The following is a 22,411-nucleotide window of genomic DNA, read 5'->3' as shown; positions in this document are numbered from 1 at the left end:
TTCCCTCCGAGGCCGCTCCGAAATCGGAGTGGCCTTGGAGGGAACTTTCTTTTGCCCTCCCCTCACCTTCCCCTCCCTTCCCCTACCTAACCCACCCGCCCGGCCCTGTCTAAACCCCATCCTTACCTTTGTCGGGGGATTTACGCCTCCCAGAGGGAGGCGTAAATCCCCGCGCGCCAGCGGGCCGCTAGCGCGCCGGGACGCGACCACGCCCCCGGACCGCCCCGGGCCATAACCACGCCCCCCAGACCCGCCCCCAAAACGCTGCCGACACGCCCCCTAAACGCCGCGACGACCAGGCCCGCCCCCGACAAGCCCCCCTCGAAGATTTGGGCGGATTTAGGCGAGCAGGGCTCTTAAAATCCGCCCCTAAGTGCACAAAATGGGGGTAAATGGCTTTTGAGAACTGATAGGATAGTATGTTACATTTGCAAGCATAACTCCTTTGAAAATTTGCCTGTTAGGGCTTTCTGCAGTTCCATTGGTGGTAGTAAAATATTCTTGCTGCTGCAGAATCTGCTCACAGGGGTAGAACCTTCTTTTTAACATTTCAGATCTTAAGGATCTGACTCTTGATGAAGTGCTCCACCTGGTCCAGATCTCCAAACTGATCAATCTGATTCATCGAGCTGAGAGGAGTCTATGCAGCTGAACACGTCTGCTTGGACCGAAACACCCCCCTCGCAGTCAAAAGTGTTAGGAGTAGCTTGAAACCAAAAAGCTAGGACTAAATGAAGTTCATATTAATTCTGCACTTGTTAAGTACAGGAGCACTTGCAGTCCATCCCATCTGGTTATACCTGAATATTCATTTCATTTTTTTTTTTATTCTGAACAACTGCATCAGATTTTAAACACATTTTGCTATCTTTACAACTGAAATAAAAAAAAAAAACCTCTTCTGTTTCAGTTTAAATTAACATAAGATATGCCATACTGCGTCAAACTAAGGGTCTGTCAAGCCCAGTATCCTGTGTCCAACAATGGACAACCCAGGCACAAGAACCTGGCAAATAAACATTAAATGAATAGATCCCAAGCTACAAATCCTTATTGATTAATAGCAGTTTATGGACTTCTGCACCAGGAACTTATCCAAACCCTTTTTTAAACCCAACTACACTAACTGCCATAACCACATCCTCTGGCAATAAATGCCAGAGCTTAATTATGAGTTGAATGAAAAAGAATTTTCTCCGATTTTGTTTTAAATGAACTGCTTGCTAACTTCATGGAGTGCCCCCTAGTTCTTGTATTATCCAAAAGAGTAAATAACCGATTCACATTTACCCATTCAAGTCCTTTCATGATTTTGTAGACCTCTATCATATCTCCACTCAGCCATGTCTTCTCCAAGCTGAACAGCCCTAACCTCTTTAGCCTTTCCCTATAGGGCAGCCATTCCATCCCCTTTAACATTTTGGTCGCCCTTCTCTGTACTTTCTCCAGTACCACTGGACATAGAATTCAAGGTGTGGTCTCACCATGGAGCGATACAGAGGTATTAGGACATCCAACAATTTATTCGCCATTACCTTCCTAATAATTTCTAACATTCTATTTGCTTTTTTGACTGCTGTAGCACTCTGAGCTGATGATTTCAATATGTTATCCATTCAGATACCTAGATCTCTTTCCTGGGTGGTAACTCCTAATGTGGAACCTAACATCGTGTATCCACAGGAAGGGTTATTTTTCCCTATATGTATCACCTTGCACTTGTCCACATTAAATTCCATCTGCCATTCGGATGCTCAATCTTTCAGTCTCACAAGGTCCTCCTGCAATTTATCACAATCTGCTTGAGATTTAACTACTCTGCATAATTTTGTGTCATCCTCAAATTTAAGCACCTCACTCATCGTGCCCCTTTCCAGATCATTTATAAGTATATTAAAAAGCACCGGTCCTAGTACAGATCCCTGAGGCACTCCACTGTTTACCTTTTTCCACTATGAAAACTGACCATTTAATCCTACTGTTTCCTGTCTTTTTACCAGTTTGCAATCCACAAAAGGACATTGCCTCCTATCCCATGACTTTTTAATTTTCTTAGAAGCCTCTCATGAGGGTCTCTGTCTAATGCCTTCTGAAAATACAAATATACCACATCTACTGGTTCACCTTTGTGAGGCAAGACTTCCCTTGGGTAAATCCATGCTGGCTGTGGCCCATTAAACTATGGCTATCTAAATGTTCTGTGATTTTATTCTTTATAGAAACGATGGCAGAAAAGGACCAAATAGTCCATCCAGTCTGCCCAGTAAAATTATGGTAGTTTGTGCTATGCAGTGTAGGTTACCCTATACTTATCTCTTTCCTAGACCATAAAAGTCAGGGCCCTCATTGATTGCTGTTGAATCCAATTCCCTGTTATGCCTTGCCATTGAAGTAGAGAGCAATGTTTGAGTGGCATCAAAGTACCAGTCTTATTGGTTAAGGGTAGTAACTGCCACATCAGCAAGTTACCTCCATAATTGCTTCCCCAGACCGTAAAAGTCAGGACCCTTGGTTGCTGAACAAATCCAATTCCCCTTTCCCTCCTGCCATTGAAGCAGAGAGCAGTGATGGAGTTGCATCAACAGTATCAAGGCTTACTGGTTAAGGATAATAACTGCCGCACTATCAAGTTTCTCCATGCACTCTTTTCTTCATTTCCATCTTTTAGCCTTTAGGGTTGTCTTGGGTTCAACAGTATTTATTTCATGCCCTTTTAAATTTGTTTTCACCACCTCCTCTGGAAGGGCATCCACTACCCTCTCTGTGAAGAAATATTTTCTGACATTGGTTCTGAGTCCTTTTTGTGACCCCTAGTTCTACTGATTTCTTTCCAACGGTAAATATTGGATGTTTGCACATCATTAAAACCTTTTAGGGATCTGAAGGTCTGTATCGTATCACATCTACACCAACTCTCTTCCATGGTATACATAATTCATTTCCTCTCCTCATAGGTTTTCTGATACTGACCCCACACTATTTTGGTAGTCCTTTTCTTGACTGCCTCCATCCTGTCTCTATCCCTTTTAAGACAAGGGCTTCAGAACTGAACACAATACTCCAAGTGAGGCCTCACCAAGGACCTGTACAAGAGCATTACCAACTCCATTTTCTTACTGGTTATTCCTCTCTTTATGCAGCCCAGCATTCTTCTGGATTTAGCTATCACCTTGTCACATTGGCGATCTGAAGATGGTGACTCAGGAAAGAAAGAACAGGAATAACAGCAAAGTCTCTGACAATGGCTGGAAGGGAATCTCTGGTGCTGCTGGAAGTCTCTGATACCAGGTGCTGGCTGGAAGGAGTCTGTGGTGCTGGGAGCTGGCTGGGGGGAGTCTGGTGCAGGCTGGAGGAGTCTCTAATAGAAGGTACATGGGGGTAAGGGTGAGCTCCGTGATACACTGGAACAGCATGGGGATATGCGTGTGAGTGCAGGTAAACGTGGTCAGAACACTGGAGCCGAGTGCAGGTAAGGGTGGACTCAGGATAGCGTGCAGGTAAGTGTGAGACTGACTGTAGGTATGTGTGAACTGGACTGAGGGAACCAAGACAGCAGGACAGACAATGACTGGACTGGACAAAACAAAGACAAGACTTACACTGAACAGAAAACACAAACGCCCGAAGGCAGCAAGGCAAGGAGGCAGGACACAAAGCCCGAAGGCAGCAGAGCAAGGAGCCAGGACACAGAGCCCGAAGCCAGCAGGTCAAGGAGCCAGGACACAGAGCCCAAAGGCAGCAGGGCAAGGAGCCAGGACGCAGAGCCCCAGACCACGGAACAAGGCAGGAGCGAAACGCCCGAAGGCACACTGAAGGAAACAGGAGGCTAGAGCAGGGAGCCCAAAGGAACTCGATGCCGAAGCACTGAGGCATTGGCTAGGCGGGGTTATGTAGGAAGTCCAGGTCATGGAGCAGATAGGTAGGCCAAACTAGGCCAGCCAAGAGAGTGTGCTCATGAGGGACCTCTGGTGGTGAGGCCGCATAGCAGCGATAGTCGTAACACACCAGCCTCCTATGTGGAACGGTATCAAAAACTTTGCTGAAATCCAAATAGATGACATTGAACGCTCTTCCTCAATCCGATTCTCTATTCACCCAATCAAAAAAATCAATCAGATTTGTCTGACAGGACCTTCCTCTGGTCAATCTATGCTGCCTTGGGTCCTGTAGATAATTCAGTATCCTTTCTTTCAGCAGCATCTCCATTAATTTTCCCACCTCCAAAGTGAGGCTAACTGGCCTGTAGTTTCTCTCTGCTACCACTCTTATGAAGCGGGACCACAACTGCTCTTCTCCAATCTTGCGGCACCACTCCAGGGATCTACTGAACAGGTCATTTAGCAGACCTGGCAGGACATCTGAGTTCTCATAGTATCCTGGGAAGTACCTCGCCCGGACCCATGGACTTGTCCACATTCAGTTTTCGTAGCTCTTCCCATACATACTCTTTTGTAAAAGGAGTTGTGTAGCCCATTCCCTTCTATGGTCTTATCAACCAGCAACGGTCCTTCTCCAGGGTTTTCTTTAGTTAACACAGAACTGAAGAATTTGCTTACTATTTCCAACATTTCCTTGTCTGTCTCGGCATATTGCTCCTTGTCACCTTTTAATTTCACTATACCACTTTAGGCTTTCCTTATTTTTCTTATATATCTGAAAAATGTTTTGTTACCTCTCCAGGGAGCGGCCATCCAGCACCCTCAAAGGGAGGGGACTGTAAGCAAATTGTGCCTCCCCCTAATTACTAACCTATACTACACTAGCTAAAAGGAATTAACTAAGGGCACCATTAGTAATGAACCCCTGGTGGGTCATTACAAGTTTGTTATTACATGGATATTTTATTCTGTTAAACCTCTATTAAGAAAGCACATCTAATAGTTTAATAGAAGTGGCAAGCTAGCCGACATGCTTCATTTTGGGGGGTCATGTTTAGGGAAGCAGTCAAAAATATGGAAACCAGCGAACATGATCATGCGATGCAGTCTTCATTTAACCTTCCTGCAAAAAATGGATTCCAAAGTTTCAACCTCATGCACTCAACTATATTTGAAACTCTTCTGGAATGCATTTCAAACTTATCTAAGGGCTGTACTGTAGGGAATAACGTGCATCTTCTGAATCTGAAAAACATTGTTCTATACTAGGTAACAGCTTGATTAACTTGAAAACAGAGCAACTGAACAGCATTCTTCTCTTTGCTAACGTATTAGGGGTAGCTGATAACATTAATTGCATTTCTCAGGACACAAATGGTTTAAAGGTTCTTACAAAGTGAAGTTTTGCTGTTTCTAAGGAAAATTAAATGTGACATCTCATTCTTCTAGAAACGTGCTTAAAACCTAATATTGAAGTTAGCTACACGGCATCTTAAGCAGACAAAGCAGAGCATGACGGCCATTTTATGGCAAGCCGCGAAAGCATGATAAGTCCTTTATAGTAATGTAACAGGTACTTAATCTCTTTGCTCCAATTCAAACTTTCAGGTTCACTACGTATGTCTCACATAGAGGAGATATACATGACAGAAAAATGAAACGCATCACTTTATTTAATCAAATCAAGATAATAACAAGCATAGACAAGATAGAAGTGAGGAGAGAACAAATGAGGATAGGAATCGTTTATGGGTCATTTCCGACCCACCTAGTAATGTAGTAAATGACTATAGATCATAATGGCCCACCCTGTCTGCCCAGGAAAGTGTTTAGAGTTGTAACTGTCACTCCAAGCAGGTTAGCCCTCCCTCATGCTTTCTGTATAGGGTTGTGAAAATTGCCATGCGTAAGGTCAACACCAACCACAAGCCTTTTACTGTCATTTTGATCACTGCATGCAGCAGGGCATCACTAGTTAGCAGTTCTTGCCCTGTATAACTTTTGAATTAAGATATACATTGGGAAAACCAGCCCTGATGCAGATGGACTCTCCCGAAGACCCCATGCTACCATCAGGTAGGATGAAGACAGTAGTGCCACTAACTATGGCTAGGTTGCGCGTTAAGTCACAGACAAAACGGATGTTGGAAGATCCCTTAGAATAGCAGGTGATCAATATAAATAAGGTCATAAATTTCGGCAGGTCATTCAATAAACCTACAATTCTGACCAGGGTCTGGATTTCAAAGAACAAAGTTACTTACGCCTTCCAAGAGGAGAGTGAAAAACTGGAGAGCAGAGACGGAAATGTCTAGAAGATGGACTCCATTCCATTCTCTTTGCATCCATTGCCATTCTTTGTATGGGGAGCACAATTTCAGAGGGATTTACGAGCGTGAAATAAAAATATTTTACCCGTGTTAATCAGCTCACTGAAAATTACCCACCCTCTGTGCAGCTTAAAGTCTGTGCGTTATTTCTGAGGGGGCAAGTAGGCGTATTTAGATCAAAGTGGGGAAAGTACACCGCAGAAGCGTAGACGGTATTTTCAAATCTTTAGTCTTACTCTTCCAGCAAAGACAACCCACAGAAAAAGCAGATGCAAGTGAACGCCAGTACTTGATACCCATGGCACATTTCAAACCAAAAATATGCGCACACTTCCATGTGGAAAATTGGTGCAAAGCCCATGGGCAAAAAGGTATGCACAGTATTTGTCCCAATGCAGACAGTTTGCAAATTGCCCCCATAACATATTGCCTGGTGTGGCTATATTTTTAATGATATTCAGTAACAAGATTATACTGTAGCGGGTTATATAGAAACCTTCTGCTAGGGACTCATTCCTGAACTGAGTATGCAATAGAGATAAGCATTATCAAGTGCAATGTAGTTTGCAACAATGCCTATCATGTTTATTGATAATGTATAATCTGCCTTTCCATTATTGCACCTAAGACGAGGAGCAACCCAGAATCCATATGATTCATAACAACAGAATAATACAATAGAATAGAAAATAACAATTCACGAACATACAAAAATAAAGGGGTAAGTTCTAATAAGGAGCACAAGTTAACCGGCACAGATGGACAAAGGTTATACCGATTTTTCAAAGCAGACATACGCACATAAGTTTGCTTTGAAAACTATCGCATCTAATCTACCCATACACAATTATACCTGCTAAAATATATGCAGACATTTTTAGGTATTTCCCCTCTTGGTTTAGCGGTCCCTAATATAGGGGTCACAGCAGAAGTCTCCTGGGCCACTGTCTCACTGATTACTCTTATCTTTCTCTCGCACTGTCCACAACACTGCAGCCACCAAGGGGGTTGGCGTTCAACCAGCAGGGAAGAGGACAAGCCTTTGAGGGTTCTAAGCTCCTGGAGGTAGGTACCTTGTATGGTTTCTCACAACCAAATAGTCTCTCTCCCATTTGTACTCACGTAGGAGGATCTCTCAGTTGAGCAGGCTGGTTCTTGAGGTGCAAAAGAGCAGGCAGAGGCTTGGAATGGTGTTCGGAAAAAAAAAGGTTTACACTAACTTAACAATAGAGTTAAGGTGGGTCAGTGAACTAAAGTGTATAAAGGGGGATTCCTGAAGACCTGGGAAGGAGGGGAGTTGACGAGTGGGTACAGACAAGAGCATTTTGGTTTCCCGGACCATGGGCTGATGTTTCATCTGTCAAAGAAAAGGTGCAAACCTGGTGAGGAAGGCTTTAAACCAGGATCATCAGGGATGGGCGAAAAAAGTTAAGTGAAAGTCCTCAGGCAAGAAAAACCATTAAACACCTGTATAGAAATGAGAGAAAAAAAAGTGTCACATCTGGAAAGCTATGTACACTAATGCTCATAGTATGGGAAATAAAGTCCCAGATCTAAAAGCACCCTACAGCTGAGCACCACCAGGGCAGGCACTCATCTTCAGCAGCAGCAGTGGCCTAGCAGGCAACAGCAACATCTGCCGGAGGAGGCTGGAGGCAGTGGTGACAGCAGACGAGAAAATAGTGGTGGCCAGAGTCTGCACCAGGGAGATTCTCAAAGGAGGCTGGAATGGTCATGGCAGGTAAGGCGCTGGCAGGGGCACCATAGAGGGCGTGCTATTGGAGTAAGCAGAAGCAGTCCCCACTGGGTTTCAGGAGCGTGCCTAGGGTAGCAAAATGCAGTACTGCGCACCCAGGGAATTTTTTTTCTTTTTTGCCGCCGTAGGCATTCTACTGCTCTGAGCAGGTGCCTGTGCTACTTATTATAGTAGCATCATCCTTAAGTGGATATCTCTCCTATATTGTGTATCAACTGCCAGAGGTTCTCAGCAGGGGGGTCTTAGCAAAACTGCGGCAGAGCTCATGTGGCAAGACAACACGTGTCTAGATTTGTAAAATAAAAAATGCTTACGCTACAATGTTATCATATGCAAGATGCCTTATCATACAAAAATCAGAATTGTCTATTTTTCTTCGGTTCTTAAAATGTTTCCCACCCTGAATCCTTGGCATCTGAAAATCTTGTATTAAGTAAGCTGCAGATAGAGCAAGACTGTTCTGCCAATCTATCACTGCCACAATAAACTGTATTTTGCACTGGTAAACTTCAGTTCAATTTGCTATTGTCCAAACATAAAACCAATACTTGACTTTTGCAAGAACAATATTACAAAATGAATGAAAAGCAATGTTAATCTAGACATTTAATTTAAAAAGATGTAAGTTTATGATCCTATGTTGCAATTTATTTATTTATTTTTTTACTATGGGCTGAAATTATGTGAGCAAAGTGAATTGGGAAGAAAATGTGTTTAAATCACTTGTATTGCTTCAGCTTTACATTTCCTTGCTTTGCAGAGATCCAATGAATATATTATAGGCTTTTTGGAACAAATGGTGTCTGCCCACACTGACTGAGTCAGATAAAATCAGAATGTGAATTCTTAAATCTGGAAATAATCAATGCCGTTCCTACTCTCCCTAGCAACAGGGACCTAAGTCCTGATCAACTGATATTCCAGTAGATTTCTGCAAAACATTTTGTTCTAAGATTCTTAGCATCACAAAGCAGTGTATCCCTACACATATATAAATCTGTGGCCATTTCCTGCTGGTTTGTGAACTTTGAGTCTGCTCTGTGCCTGCGCAGAAGAGGAAACGTGCACTGCTGACAATTAGCATGTGTTGGTTGCTATTAATGCGCACTACTTCCCTCCAGCGCATGTGCAGGTTGCTATTAATGCGCACTACTTCCCTCCAGCGCATGTGCAGTTCTGACACCAGTGCACAGAGAAGCCACAGCAGAGATGGAGCCAGCTGCAATGGTGTGGCCAGTGGGACAGAACCTCCTTGGCTTGCCCTGGAGTAAAAATGGGGGGAGGGGGGTAGCTGGTGAGGTCTGAGGGTCACCAGATTTTTGGAAGTCATGGGGGGTGAGGTTCACCATTTTTGGGGGAGGAGGGAGGTTGCAGGGACAGGGGTGATTAAGAGAGATCTTAGTCTGCCTGTCATTACGTGATGGGCTTTCCTACTGGTTAGCAGGTATGAAATCTGGTTTACTATGTTGGAACAGATAGCTTTGTGTGCGTTTATACTTTACTTGCTCCTCTATTCAGCTGGTTGCCATTGAAAATCAGAAGAAGGGGATGCAGGTAGGAATTGTGTGGCTATGATGGAAAGAGTGGGTGAGATGGGAGACCTCCAAGAAGGGAGAAAGGACTCCAATCACAGGCAGCAGAGGGAGCTCTTTTGGTAGTTATGAGACATACAACCTTTCCTCTCTCATGCCATCTACTGGCAGGAAGACTGCACTTTCTTGGAGAACTTGGACCCTGATCATCAGCTCACTGGTCACTGATAAGGAAGACATGTGGGTTTTTTATTTTTATTTTCAAGCCCCGGCAAATGGGGCATCCCATGACCGGTTCAGCTTGCCCCAGATGACCCGGTACCTTTTGGCTAAAGTCACAGTACTGCAGTCATTAAAGCATGAGGTATAAAAAGAGAAAGTTGGGGGATATAAAAAAGAAACACATTAATAATATTTACTGACAGAAACTTCTCTTAAGAATTCAAACAGCACATCTGTTGTTTTGGTCTGGAAATTAGAATATTGGAATTGTTACATCTGAATTGTATGACATTACACACTGCTGCAGTATTAGGTATGCTAGAGAACACTGCCAAAAGAATATTTACACAAATAAAAATCATGCTGACGACTCTGGCTTGCACCAAGGAATTGGGAGCAAATATATCGAGGACAGCTACAATAGTTACTTAGGACTAAAGATGAACATAGGGTGTTGCAAGAGATTATGATTCCAGTGGAGCAAATCAAGTCAGTCCTACAAACGCCAGGGAATTATTTTTGAATTAATTTTACTTATTCCTTTCAGCAATTTCCCTGTACAGGCCTGGCACAGTAATTTAGTTTACTTTGTAACTGTTCACAGATGGATAAGGTGGTGCGGTTGCCATGTTAGTCCAGTTGAAGGCACAAAAATAAAATTTTATATATATATAAACAAAAAGAATGGTTAAATAAGGCAATCCCCTTTTATTGGACTAACAACGTAATGCACTTCCTGACTAGCTTTTGGGAGCTTAACAATCAGTCGCTTTCCCAAATTCAGAAACCGAATGAGCAAAAGATGAAACTGACAAAAATTACAAGTGAATCTTAAAATGCACTCCATCTTTTGCTCGTTCTGTCTCCAGCCCTGAGGAAGGAACTCCCCAAAGCTAGTCAAGAAGGGTGTTATGTTAGCCCTATAAACAGGAGTCACTTTATATTATATATTTTTTTGTTTGTTAACCTTCATTTCTATACATGTGGAGAAGGGATAAAATTAGGCAGCAGCTGGTTTTACTTTATTGTTTTTACATGCTACAAACCCAGCCTGCCAAAACTTCACTTAGGAAACGCGCCCTTTCCACAGCCGGCCCCTCACTTTGGAACACGCTCCCTCCAGACCCTCCGCCAAGAACCCTGCCTCCTGGTATTCAAAAAGAAGCTACAGACATGGCTGTTTAGCCAAGCGTTTCTCTGACAGCGAAGAGCCGATGAATAGAGCTTTACAGACACTGGTCCACCAACCCCACTGTAAATATGTTTTAAATTGTTAGGCTCTGAATTATACTTCTTTTTGCTAATCATGTTTTGAAGTGCATCCCATTGGTTTCTCTGTAAGTTTTTCAGTTTTCAATTACTGTTTCAATGTATCCGCCCCTGAGGCGACAGTTCAGTTCTCTGTAAACCAGTGCGATATGTATTCTATACAGGAACACCGGTATATAAAAATAAATAAATACATTTTTCATTTTCACCTATTGATGAAAATGAGTAAATATTGTTACCATCTGCATTAGAAACGTATTCTAAAAGTAGTAATCGCTAGAATGTGGCAGAACAGGAAACAACTGGAGATTGCAGTGATTTCAGTATTCATCAACTTAAGACAATTATTTCAAGCTTCCAAGACAAGTTGAAGAGAGGGCACCGCACAACCGTGCATCTGCTCTACTGCTCTGTAGATGGATAAACGCCTGAATGGCCATCACAGCTGGACAAAGAAAAGTCAAAGGTGAAATTGGTTGAAGAAAGAAAACAGCAGCCCCAAAAAGAAACTAATCAATAAACATGCATTGACAATTTCATAAAAGGAGAAGGCATAAGGACCCCATAGGGGTGAGGATACACTATATCATCAATACCTGTCACATAGAAAATAAGTGGTATGACCCGAAGAGCATAAATTTCCAAAAAAATAAAATGTAGACGTATCAAAATGTGATCAACCATATTTAACAGTAATGCAAAATGAAAACATTTGCATATGGTTAATGCCCTCCAAAGGTTGCCCCAATGACTTTTAAGAAATGAGATATTAACAAGGGCTGGACTCAAGCAAAGATGTATAAAATGCCTGTCTGCAGGAAATTTAATTCCTAACAACGGTGAGACAAACACAGCCATGAAAGGAGAGCAGCCAAAAATAGCTAAAGTATCAGTAAAACTGCATCGGGGAAATGCCTCTGAAGACAGAAATATAACATGCAAAAATGTGATAATGATGAAACATCTACTCACTTTAACATAGTAACATATTAGATGACGGCAGATAAAGACCTAATTGGCCCATCCACTTTCAGCAGATGAGCATACGAATTCCTATATGCAACCTAACCCTAATCCCCCTATCCCCATCTTGTCTTTTATCTGACTGCTCAACCCTTTACACAACTGCTGCCCTCCAAATCTGCCCCTAGCATGCCCAAACTCTGTTAAAAGTGCTGTCCTTCACCACCCCTACTAGTGGACCTTCGTATCATCAACTTTAATTCGGACAAGATCAAACCTTACTCTAACAGAACCCCTCCTCTTCTACGTATTATTACCATGTTTTGTAATAATCCCTGGAAAAGTAGAGCATGAACACTGTAAGATAGTCCTTACAACATACCTTATGAAAACATCTTAATCTTTATAAGTTGGTGCAAACTTGAATAGAAACAATCCACTTATAATGTGGTAATGTCCCCCGACACAGTCACCATGTTTCACCACACAGGCTGCATCGGGAGGGACAGTAAGCTTCATTCAGAGAGCTTATAGTTGCGTCTGCAATTCTTAATATATAAAGGAGTTCGTTCAGAGATGACATCTCTACTTTTGAGACTGCATACCTTACAGATTGTATAAACTATTGGTTGAATTCAGAACATGGCAGCTGTGAAGTATATCACCTGTTCATACACACGTTTCTTTGCCCTAGGGATATAGCATAGAAGATACTGAAGATCCTGGTTTGAGATCATAGAAACATGATAGCATGAAAAGATCGTATGGCCCATGTAGTCTGCCCATACGCCCAATTAATTTAGCATTATAATTCTTATCATTTGCTTAAGGATCCCCTGTACTTATCCCATGCTTTCTTGAATTCAGATACTGTTTTTGTCTCTGCTACTTCCTAACATTACTCCTGAGTCTACCTCCTTTCAAGCTCATCTCATGACCCCTCGTTCTACAGCCTCCTTTCCATTGAAAAAGACTCCCCTCCCTTTGAGATATTTGAATGTCTCTACCATATCTCCCTTATCTTGCCTTTCATCTAGGCAAGTTTCGATGTTTACGTCTATCCCCATAATCTTTAGAATGAAGAACATTGAATATTTTAGTAGCCACCTCTGAATCGATCCATTGGTTCTGTAATTTGTATTATTAATAGCACAATTCTGCTACTTTTTTTTGGAGTGCTTTGATTCTTTTTCATTATAGCTTTGCTGGATTTCTTTGGCTCATATCCTCTTTAGTTATGCCTAATGTACCTGGATCCCCTGAAAGTACACTGTGTTTTACAGCTTTCTTTTCCTAGCTTGTCTGCCCATTTTTACATAAAAAGGTAAACCACATTTTCTAATAAGTGACTGCATTAGTTTCTACTCATTCGATGCAGAATTTTCTTGCTCTAATGTAATCTGGAAATTTCACAATACTTATGAATGCTGTAACCTTATTTGACCTGGAAACTGTTGCATATCCATGAAGTTAGCAAGTAACACGTTTAAAATGAATCAGAGAAAATTATTTTTCACCGAGGGCTGGATTTTAATACCTATGCACGGGCGTACATTTGTGCACGCAACCCAGCGCACACAAATCTACGCCCAATCTTATAACATGCGCGCGCATATTATAAAATCCAGGGTTGGCGTGCGCAGGGGGTGCACACTTGTGCACCTTGAGTGCGCCGAGCTCTAGGGAAGCCCCGATGGTGTTCCCTGTTCCCTCTGAGGCCGCTCCGAATTCGGAGCAACCTCAGAAGGAACTTTCCTTCCGCCCACCCCCCAGCCCTACCTAAACCCCCCCTAAACTTTATTCCATAAGTTGTGCACGCCGGCACTTGGCCGGTGCGCAATCCCCCAGCACAGCTGCTGTGCCGGAAGCCTCGGTCCCACCCCCGCCCCTTTCACAAAGCCCCGGGACATATGTGCGTCGCCGGGCCTATGCAAAATAGGCCCGGCGCGCATAACCCCCCTACGAGCATAAGATTTTTAAAATCTGCCCCTAAGTACACAATTAAGCTCTGGAATTCATTGCCAGAGGATGTGGTTAAGGAAGTTAATGTAGCTGGTTTAAAAAAGGTTTGGATAAGTTCCTGCTATTAATCAATAAAGAATAGCCACCTCTTGTTGCTGGCATTAGTAGCATGGGATCTACTTAATGTTTGGGTACTTGCTAGGTAATTGTGACTTGGATTGGCCACTGTTGGAGACAGGATACTGGGCTTGATGGACCCTTGGTCTGACCCAGTATGGGTCCTTGTGTTTTTATGTCAAACCCTCCATACCTTCTATACTATGAGCAGTTTAATACAATATATTACAGATATTCATTTCAGTTAGCACAGAGCCTCCCAAACCTGTCTTGGTAACCCCACAGCAAAACGGATTTTCAGGCCACCCACAATGAATATGCATAAGATAAATTCAGGCCCAGAGCTACCGGATATGCAAACCATGCAATTGCATGCGGCAGCACCTCCAGGAGGGCGGCGCTATGTTGGAAGAAACCCACCAAATGGAGCAGCGGGAGGCCCATGCGGCCGCTGGTGGATCCCACCCATTGGTGGCAGAAGAGGGGAGAGACCCATATGACCGCTGGTGGCCCCATCACACTGGTGACAGAAGAATGGAAAGACCCGCACCGCACTCCGCCTGAAGAAGAGGGAGCCATTCTGCAGCTCCTCCTTGTGTGCCGACGGGCCCCATTGTACTCAATACTTGCAGTGCTAGCACTTCCAGTGTGCGCATCTTGTGATGCACTGCGAGTATTAAATACTGCAGGCTGGCCAGCATGAGGAGGAGCTGCAGCAAGGACTCCTATAGTCTCAACGTATGCTGTTGTCTGGGTCGCAGCAGTAGTAGAAGAAGAGCAGAAAGAGAGATCAATGGACCCTGCCTGCCCTGAGTGTCAGTTGTGAATGAGAGTCTGAGTGTGCATGTGTGAATGGGAGCCTGCCTAGGGTGGATAGGTGTGTGTGCATGTGAATGGGAGCCTGCCTAGGGTGGATAGGTGTGTGTGCATGTGAATGGGAGCCTGCCTAGGGTGGAGGAGTGTGCGTGTGTGTGAATAAGAGCCTGCCTGGGGCTGATGGGGCTATTTGTGTGTGTGTCTGTGAATGGAAGCCTACCTGGGGGGAATGGTGGTGTGTGTGTAAATGGGAGCCTGCTTGGGGGGAGGGGGGGTGTGTGTGACTGGGTGTCTACTTGGGGGGAATGGGTGTGTGTGTGTGAATGGGTGCCTGCCTGAGGGGGATGTGTGTGTATGTGTGTGTGTGTGAATGGAAGCCTGCTTGGGGGAGGGGGTGTGTGAGTGAATGGGAGCCTGCCTGGGGGGATGGGGAATATGTGTATGTGATTGGGAGCCTGCCTTGAAGCGGGGGTGAAAAATTTGTGCCATCCCCACTTTCCACGACAAGCTCAGAGTGACTGGAAATCAAAGGTTTCAGGTATCAAAAGCAGGTGATTTTTCCTTCCTCATTTTAATTATTGGGTGCTTGATGTGTCTGCTATTTTGAAATATTTTATTGCTGTTTGTTCTGTAGTTCTTAGTTATTGGAAGTTATTCTGTTTGGCATTGTTTTTGGCAATATTATTTTTATTAGTATGGATTATTATGATTGACTTATATTTCTTGATTTTATTGTTTGATATATGAGGACTGATGAGGTTTCTGTTTTTTCCATTGCTTCATTGCATATAGAGTCTAGGTTGTTGCAGTTTCCAGTTCAGTTTTTGTCTACACATTTCTATTTGTATTTTCAGTTCTCTTTATTCTGTATTTGGTGAGGGCCTGTGTGAGTTCTTCATGTGTAAGTGAGTAAGGCAGTCGGCGGCATGTATAGTTTCTATATAGGAATTCTGCGCAGACTGGTTTGTTTGGCTTTCCTAATAGGAGGTGTTTTAGGGCCTGGAATAATATTCGCTTTTTCATAGAGTGGGTTGTTCTTGTTGGAGTGCTTGCAGTTAGTGCTGTTGTGGTATGGGAAGTTTACTATATTACTGTCATTCAGTTTACTCAAGGCTGTCCAAGGGCCAAACCCACACCTAACATGGGTTACAATAGGCCTAATACTATATGGGTTCCAAGTGCCTCTTTTTTTTTTTTTTTTTTATTTCAGGATTTTCTGGGTGGCACCACAGCATGTTTTTTTCTATACAACAAACTGGTGCTGGCTACAGGGCCCAGCCGCCACCAATTTTATGTACCAGTGGGTGGGGCAGAGGCACTGGGGAGCATTCCTGCACCATTTATCAATTTTGGACCTGTGGATGGGGCAAAATAGGTTTGGAGGAGAAGATGTAAATTTTGACAGTTTGGATTTCAGGCTTTTTTTTTTTTTTTTTGGCAGTGAAAGGGGGCCTGGGACAGAGTGCGAGACCGACAGCTTCTATTGTGTGTCGGTTATTGGAGAAAACAACAATTTTGTGTTATAAAAAACAGAATGGGATCAGGGGTGCAGCACAGCAATTTTCTGCATAGGGCAGCAGAAATACTAGCACCGGCCCTGTATAAATTGATATCCCTTGAGCCTCCAGTGAATGCCGATTTATCTCATGCATATTCACTGTGGATATCCTGTAAACGCCGACAGGCGGTGGAGCCTCCAGAAAGGTCTGACTTAGGATATCACCTTATTGGTATTGCAATAAATATTCACTGTTGAGTAAAGGGGCAAAAGATCAGGCCTGACTGCGATCGGTGCCATGAGAGAGCTGCTTAGCATCAAATTCTTTTCCGATTTCCAAGTTTTGAGGCTTTGCAGCTCATAGAGTTCGCCACTATTTTCTGTGTTGTTTCTCTTTCTTTATAGTGACATCTAAGGAGGAATAATAACCTTTATATGGAGACTTCTTTTGTGATCCTTTCTAAGAAACATCCAGACTTCTACCCAATAAAGAAATGTTTCAGAACTCAGTAAGCAATGCTCCTGGAGAGGATATCCCTGTTTTACTAAAAGCTCAGTAACTGATTCCTAATAGTTTGATTCTAGCATGCACATTTTCTAGGCTCTTCCTGCCTCTCTCTCTGGAGCTGCTTTCTCTTCATGATCACATCTTGAGCTTATCTGTTTGCCTTGGCTGAGCTCTGGCTAACGGGTCTCTCTTGAAGTGAGAGGATAGCAGGCTGAGCCTCCCTTCATGTGGAGTCGTGCTATAGGAACCCACTCCTCGTCTGCTTTCATGAATATTTAATTGCACAAGTGTGATACATCCCTAATCACACGCAGAGAGAGAGAGCGCCATTCTACTCTTTCCACTCCATCTATTTCATCTCTCTCTTTTTTTTTTTTTTCCTCGCCTGTGGTCTGCAAGCAGGTGGATATTGTTCTTCCAGTTTCAATGTCTGGCTACAAATATTCCTTCAGAGGTGATCTGGACTGTTGAAGCCATGGTAGGTATTCAACCCCAGTCTTGATTACAGAGAAGAAGGAGCAAACCTGCATGGTGACCTGCTCTTCCTTGAGAAGAAAATCTGGTGACTCTCAGCCTAAGGCCACTACAGTCACACAAGCCAATATAATATACCCCCCCCCCCCCCACACACTTTAACTTGCAGTGGTAGATTACCCTTTGCCTTGAGATATACTTTTGTACTTTTATTTCTTTACAAGTAAAACTTTGCTGTGCTTGTTAGGACACTATGTATTCTTCTATTTTTTGTAAATAAAAAAAAGAACAAAAAAGATTTGATACATCAGCTTGTCTAGCACAAGGCTACAGTCTTTTTTTAAATCCCTAATAAGTTACTGAAAGGTACTTGGAAAAGAACTAAAGAAACAGATTTATTTTGTGCATATTCAATCACATTTTTATTAGGATTAATAGTAATAATTTGGATTTACATGCCTCCTGGATCCCAAAGCACTTTACAATTTAATATTTTAGTATGTGGCAAGGAGACACCACTAGGGTAGAAAATTTAACAACTAACTTGAGTGCCAGAGCTATATGCCAAGCTCCAAAAGGGATAAAATAGAGAACAATCACAGATTTTACAAAAAAAAAGACAAAGTGCAGTCTTTTAATGTAAAAATATTACTTACAACAACATGTATATTATATTTACATGTACTGCTGTGATTCCAACTGGTAAACTCTGCACAAAAGCAAAAAATACATTTCAAACACATATCACATTAGACCTATTGTAGCACATGTTGGATGCAGCTTGGCCTTCAGAAAGCCATGAGTAGATTGAATTACGATTACAATAGTAAATCTCCCATACCAAAACAGCACTAACTGCCAACATTCAAATAGTAACAACTGCAAATATTACACCAGACCCTAAAACACCAATACATCACCTATTAGGAAAACAGAACAAGTCAGGCTGCTAGAGATCCCTATATAGAAATACCTCATCTAGGTCACACATGCAGTACACAGACAGACCCTCACCAAATACAGAATAAAGAAACCATAAATTATAAATTGAAACATGCAGACAAAAATTGTAATAGAAACCACAAGCCAGACTCTGTATGCAGTACAACAATGGATAATAAGAAACATTACCATGCCTCATAAAACATCAAACAATAAAATCAAGAAATATAAAACAGCAATTAAAATATTAAAACCATACTAATAAAAGAATAAATATTTCAAAAGTTGATAAATATAAAAGTTAAAAACTCATATAAAACTTTTAAAAAATTACTCAAACATCAATAAGTATTTCAAAACAGCAGACCTATCAAATAACACCCAATAATTAAAACTAATAAGGATAAAATAAATCCCCTGGTCTCCATACCTGGGAACTTTTGATTTCCAATCACTGAGATTGTTGTGAATTAGTGGGGCTGAGGATGACTCCTTTTTTTTTTATATACACACTCACTCTTAACACGCATATTCATTCTCTCATACAAACATGCTCTCACTTTCACTGACTCTTGCATACATGCCGATCAGCGTAATAATATAGGCTGGTCTGCATGTCTTGCAAAACCAGCGAGAAAATGCACAGATCCATGGATGTAGGCCAGCAAGATAAGGAATGGGGGTAGGCTCGGGAGATTCCAAGGCTGGACACCAACTGGGGATTCAGAGGCTGGATGTGGGGGGAGGGGAGAAATGGTCTGAGGCTGGAAACTGGTGGGGGAAGGACAGACCTAGGCTAGAGATTGGCTGGGAGGAGGAGAGTAAGGGTCTCAGGGCAGAGGCCAATTTGGGGGGGGGGAGGGAGGGGTGTCCAAGGTTGCAGACTGACTGGGAGAAGGGGCAAAGGATATGAGACTGGAGACTAGCTGAAGGGTGTCTGAGGCTGGAGACTGGCAAGAGGAGTCTGCTTGGGGTCCAAGGCTGCAGTCTGGCTGGGGTCTGAGGCTGGAGGCTTGCTGGGGAATGGGATGGAGTAGGGAGGGGATGAAGGCTAGGCTGGGGAGTCTAGCAAGGGTTCAAGACTGTAGAATGGCTAGGGAATGAGGCTGACTGTAGAGAGATGGCAGGGTGCTGAAAGCTTATTGGGAAGGGAGCCTGGCTGGGCTGAATGCTGGCTAGAGAAGGAGGCTGGCTGACAAGGGAAGGGAGGGGGGCTAGAGGCTGGCTGGGGAGGGAGTCTGACTGTAATCTGAGGCTGGCTAGGGAAGGGGCTGTAGACTGGCTGGGAAGGAAGGTGATCCAAGACTGGAGGCTGGAGAATGACATTGGCTGGGGAGGAAGGGGTCCAAGGCTGGCTGGAGAGGGGTGCTGGAGGCTAGACAGAGAGGAAGAGAGGAAAGGGGTCTAAGGCCTGCTGGAGAGGGGGGATCTGAGGCTGCATGCTGATCACTGGCTTGGGGGGGGGGGCTCAAAAGCTGGTTGGGGATTTGAGGCTGACTGGCTGTAGGAGGCCATCAAGGCTGGAGGCTGACTGGCTGGCTAGCTGTGGAAGGAGGTCGACCTGAGGCTAGCTAGGGGGCACTAGTAATCTGGACTTGGGAATGGCTTAGAGAATGTTTGCAGGAGGGCTGGCTGATAGGGAGGAAATGGTTGGTGACAAGCTGATTCAGGGGGTAAGGCTAGTTGATTGAGAGGAATGACTGGCTTGCAAACTAGTGGGTATAGTGCAGGGGCTGTGTGTGTGAGAAAAAAAGAAAGCAGGATTGGAGGTGTGAAAGAAAGAGAGGTAGAGAGGGGTGAGAATGTGAAAAGGAGCAGGACCAGAGGAGGAGTAAGGACAACTCCCCCTCCCCAGTCCTCCGATGCAGGCAGTGGCAGGAGAAACAGGGAGACACTAGAAAACGGTACAAAGGGGGAAGCTGCTGTGGAGTCCGTTTTCCAAGTTTCCACTGCATACAGAATCCGGGCTTCTTGGAGTTTTTAATTTGTGGTCAACTACTCTGCATTTGGTGATAATCTGCCTGTATTCTGCAAGTGTGGCTGAGCCGAGATATTCCGTTAGCGGGTAAGGATCTGTAGCAGTTTTGTTGTGTTTTGCCAACAGGAGGTGTACTGGTATTCTAGTGCCCAGTGTAATATTTGCAGAGCTGTCTTTTCATAGACAGTGTTGTTGTTTTTGGAGGCCCGTGAGTTAGTGCTGCTATGATATGACTGGTTGCCACGTATATGCCTGGTAGTGCAGGTAGTTTCTGATGTTATCTAAGTAACAGAAACATACATTTTTTGTATGGTAATGTGTAGGGGAAAATATCCTGCTCTGCCCCCTTTGTTAGAGGAGTGTGTGTGTGTGTGTGTGGGGGGGGGGGGGGGGGGGGGGGGGTTGGTTCCTGTGGATACAAAGTATATATTTACAGACCTAAAGGTACAGGATTTATATTGGCTTTGCCTTGCACAATGACAAGAACAAGCCTCACTTTTAAGCCAGAATGCATTGGCCATGATTCCAGTCTCTCATACTTCCTGCTAGTGTGTTTCTTAATACTTGCATTGTCCCAAATGACTTCTTTCTGCAGCTTGTATGGTGTAACATGTATACAGATATCGAGGTGAGCTTGGAAGTTCTTTTTAATCAGGAAACAATTAGGACTATTTCTGTATCTTTAGACCACATTTTCTTGGTCTCTGATTACATCTCTTGGCACTTGATGATCTTTTCTCTCTCCATGCATAGTATGGTTAGTACTGACACTTCTATTTGTAATGCTGTTTTTGATGTTTTCTCCCAACTACTGGTTTTCTAGCATCAAACTTTATATTGGTTCTAGGAATGAATAAGTATGCCCTATGATTTATTGATTTATTTATTTAACATTTTTATATACCGGGCTTCATGCAGGATTGCATATCAGCTCGGTTTACATTATAACTGAACAAGACATGCATGTAGAATGCAAGTTACATAGAACAGGGACTTAAAACTTGGAACAGAATACATGGGTAAAATAACTTAAACATAAAGGAAGAATGGGAAACTTAAAATTATCTTTGAATGTGAAGTGTTATGTTTTGGGCTTGATTGAGAGTCTTTGGATGGATTATTTGCCGGTGTGTGGAAGTTGATGTGATTTATTATCATGATTTGAACGCTTGCTCGAAAAGCCAGGTTTTAAGTCTTTTTTTGAAATTGATTGGGCAATGTTCTGTCCGGAGAGAAGAAGGTAGCGAGTTCCAGAAGGATGGACCTGCTGAGGACAAGGCTCGTTTGCTAAGCGAAGTTTTTACGTGAATTTATGCGAAGAATGTTCGTAAGAAACAATAACATTAACTGTAAATGCAGAAACTGGTTGTGAGAGCTGGGAGGCGGAGCTTGGTTGCCTCCCCCAAACCAAAAAAGGGGTTCTGCTGCCCCTGAACCTTTTATGTTGAATTTGCCAACTCCTGCTGCAGAATCTTGAAAAACCTGTCACAGGAAACCAAGGGACGAGCCCCGGTTTTTTCAATATTCTGCGGCAAGAGTTAAAAAAAAATCCAGTGGCAAAATTTTGCATATATTTTCCATTTAAATAATATGTTTTCTGACATTTCTGTGTCCATTTAATTTAGTCCTTTATTAGAGGAAAAAGGGATTTTAGTGATTGGGGCTAGGGAAGAAGCAGGGCAATGGATGTGGGAATAGGAAGAGAGATCGCAGAGGAGGGAAATGAAGAGATGATGACAGAAATATTAAACAAATACTTCAGTTCAGTATTCACAAAAGAAAACCCTGGAGAAGGATCATTGCTGATAGAGAAGACGGTAGATGGTGGTCTGGTAGGCAAAACTCGGTTTACAGAAGAGACTGTATGGGAAGAGCTAGAAAAACTGAAAGTGGGCAAGGCCACGGGGCTGGAATAGGTATATCCTAGGATACCAAGGGAGCTCAGAGATGATCTGGCAGGTTCACCGACAGACCTGTTCAATAGATCCCTGGAAACAGGAGTCTGCAATGGTTTCAGTCTATGTAGTAAGCGCAGTTTGGCATATCTTGATTTGATTAATTTATTTACATATTTTTCCATTGATAGGTATATAATTGACGAGAACCTAAGTCCTGTACTTGGTTTGAGGGTGTGATGGTAAAGTTACCCATGTCAAGTGTTTGAGG

The sequence above is a fragment of the Rhinatrema bivittatum genome, chromosome 14, assembly GCF_901001135.1.
Source record: "Rhinatrema bivittatum chromosome 14, aRhiBiv1.1, whole genome shotgun sequence".
Taxonomy (NCBI): domain Eukaryota; kingdom Metazoa; phylum Chordata; class Amphibia; order Gymnophiona; family Rhinatrematidae; genus Rhinatrema; species Rhinatrema bivittatum.
Note: the sequence above shows the minus strand (reverse complement) of the source record.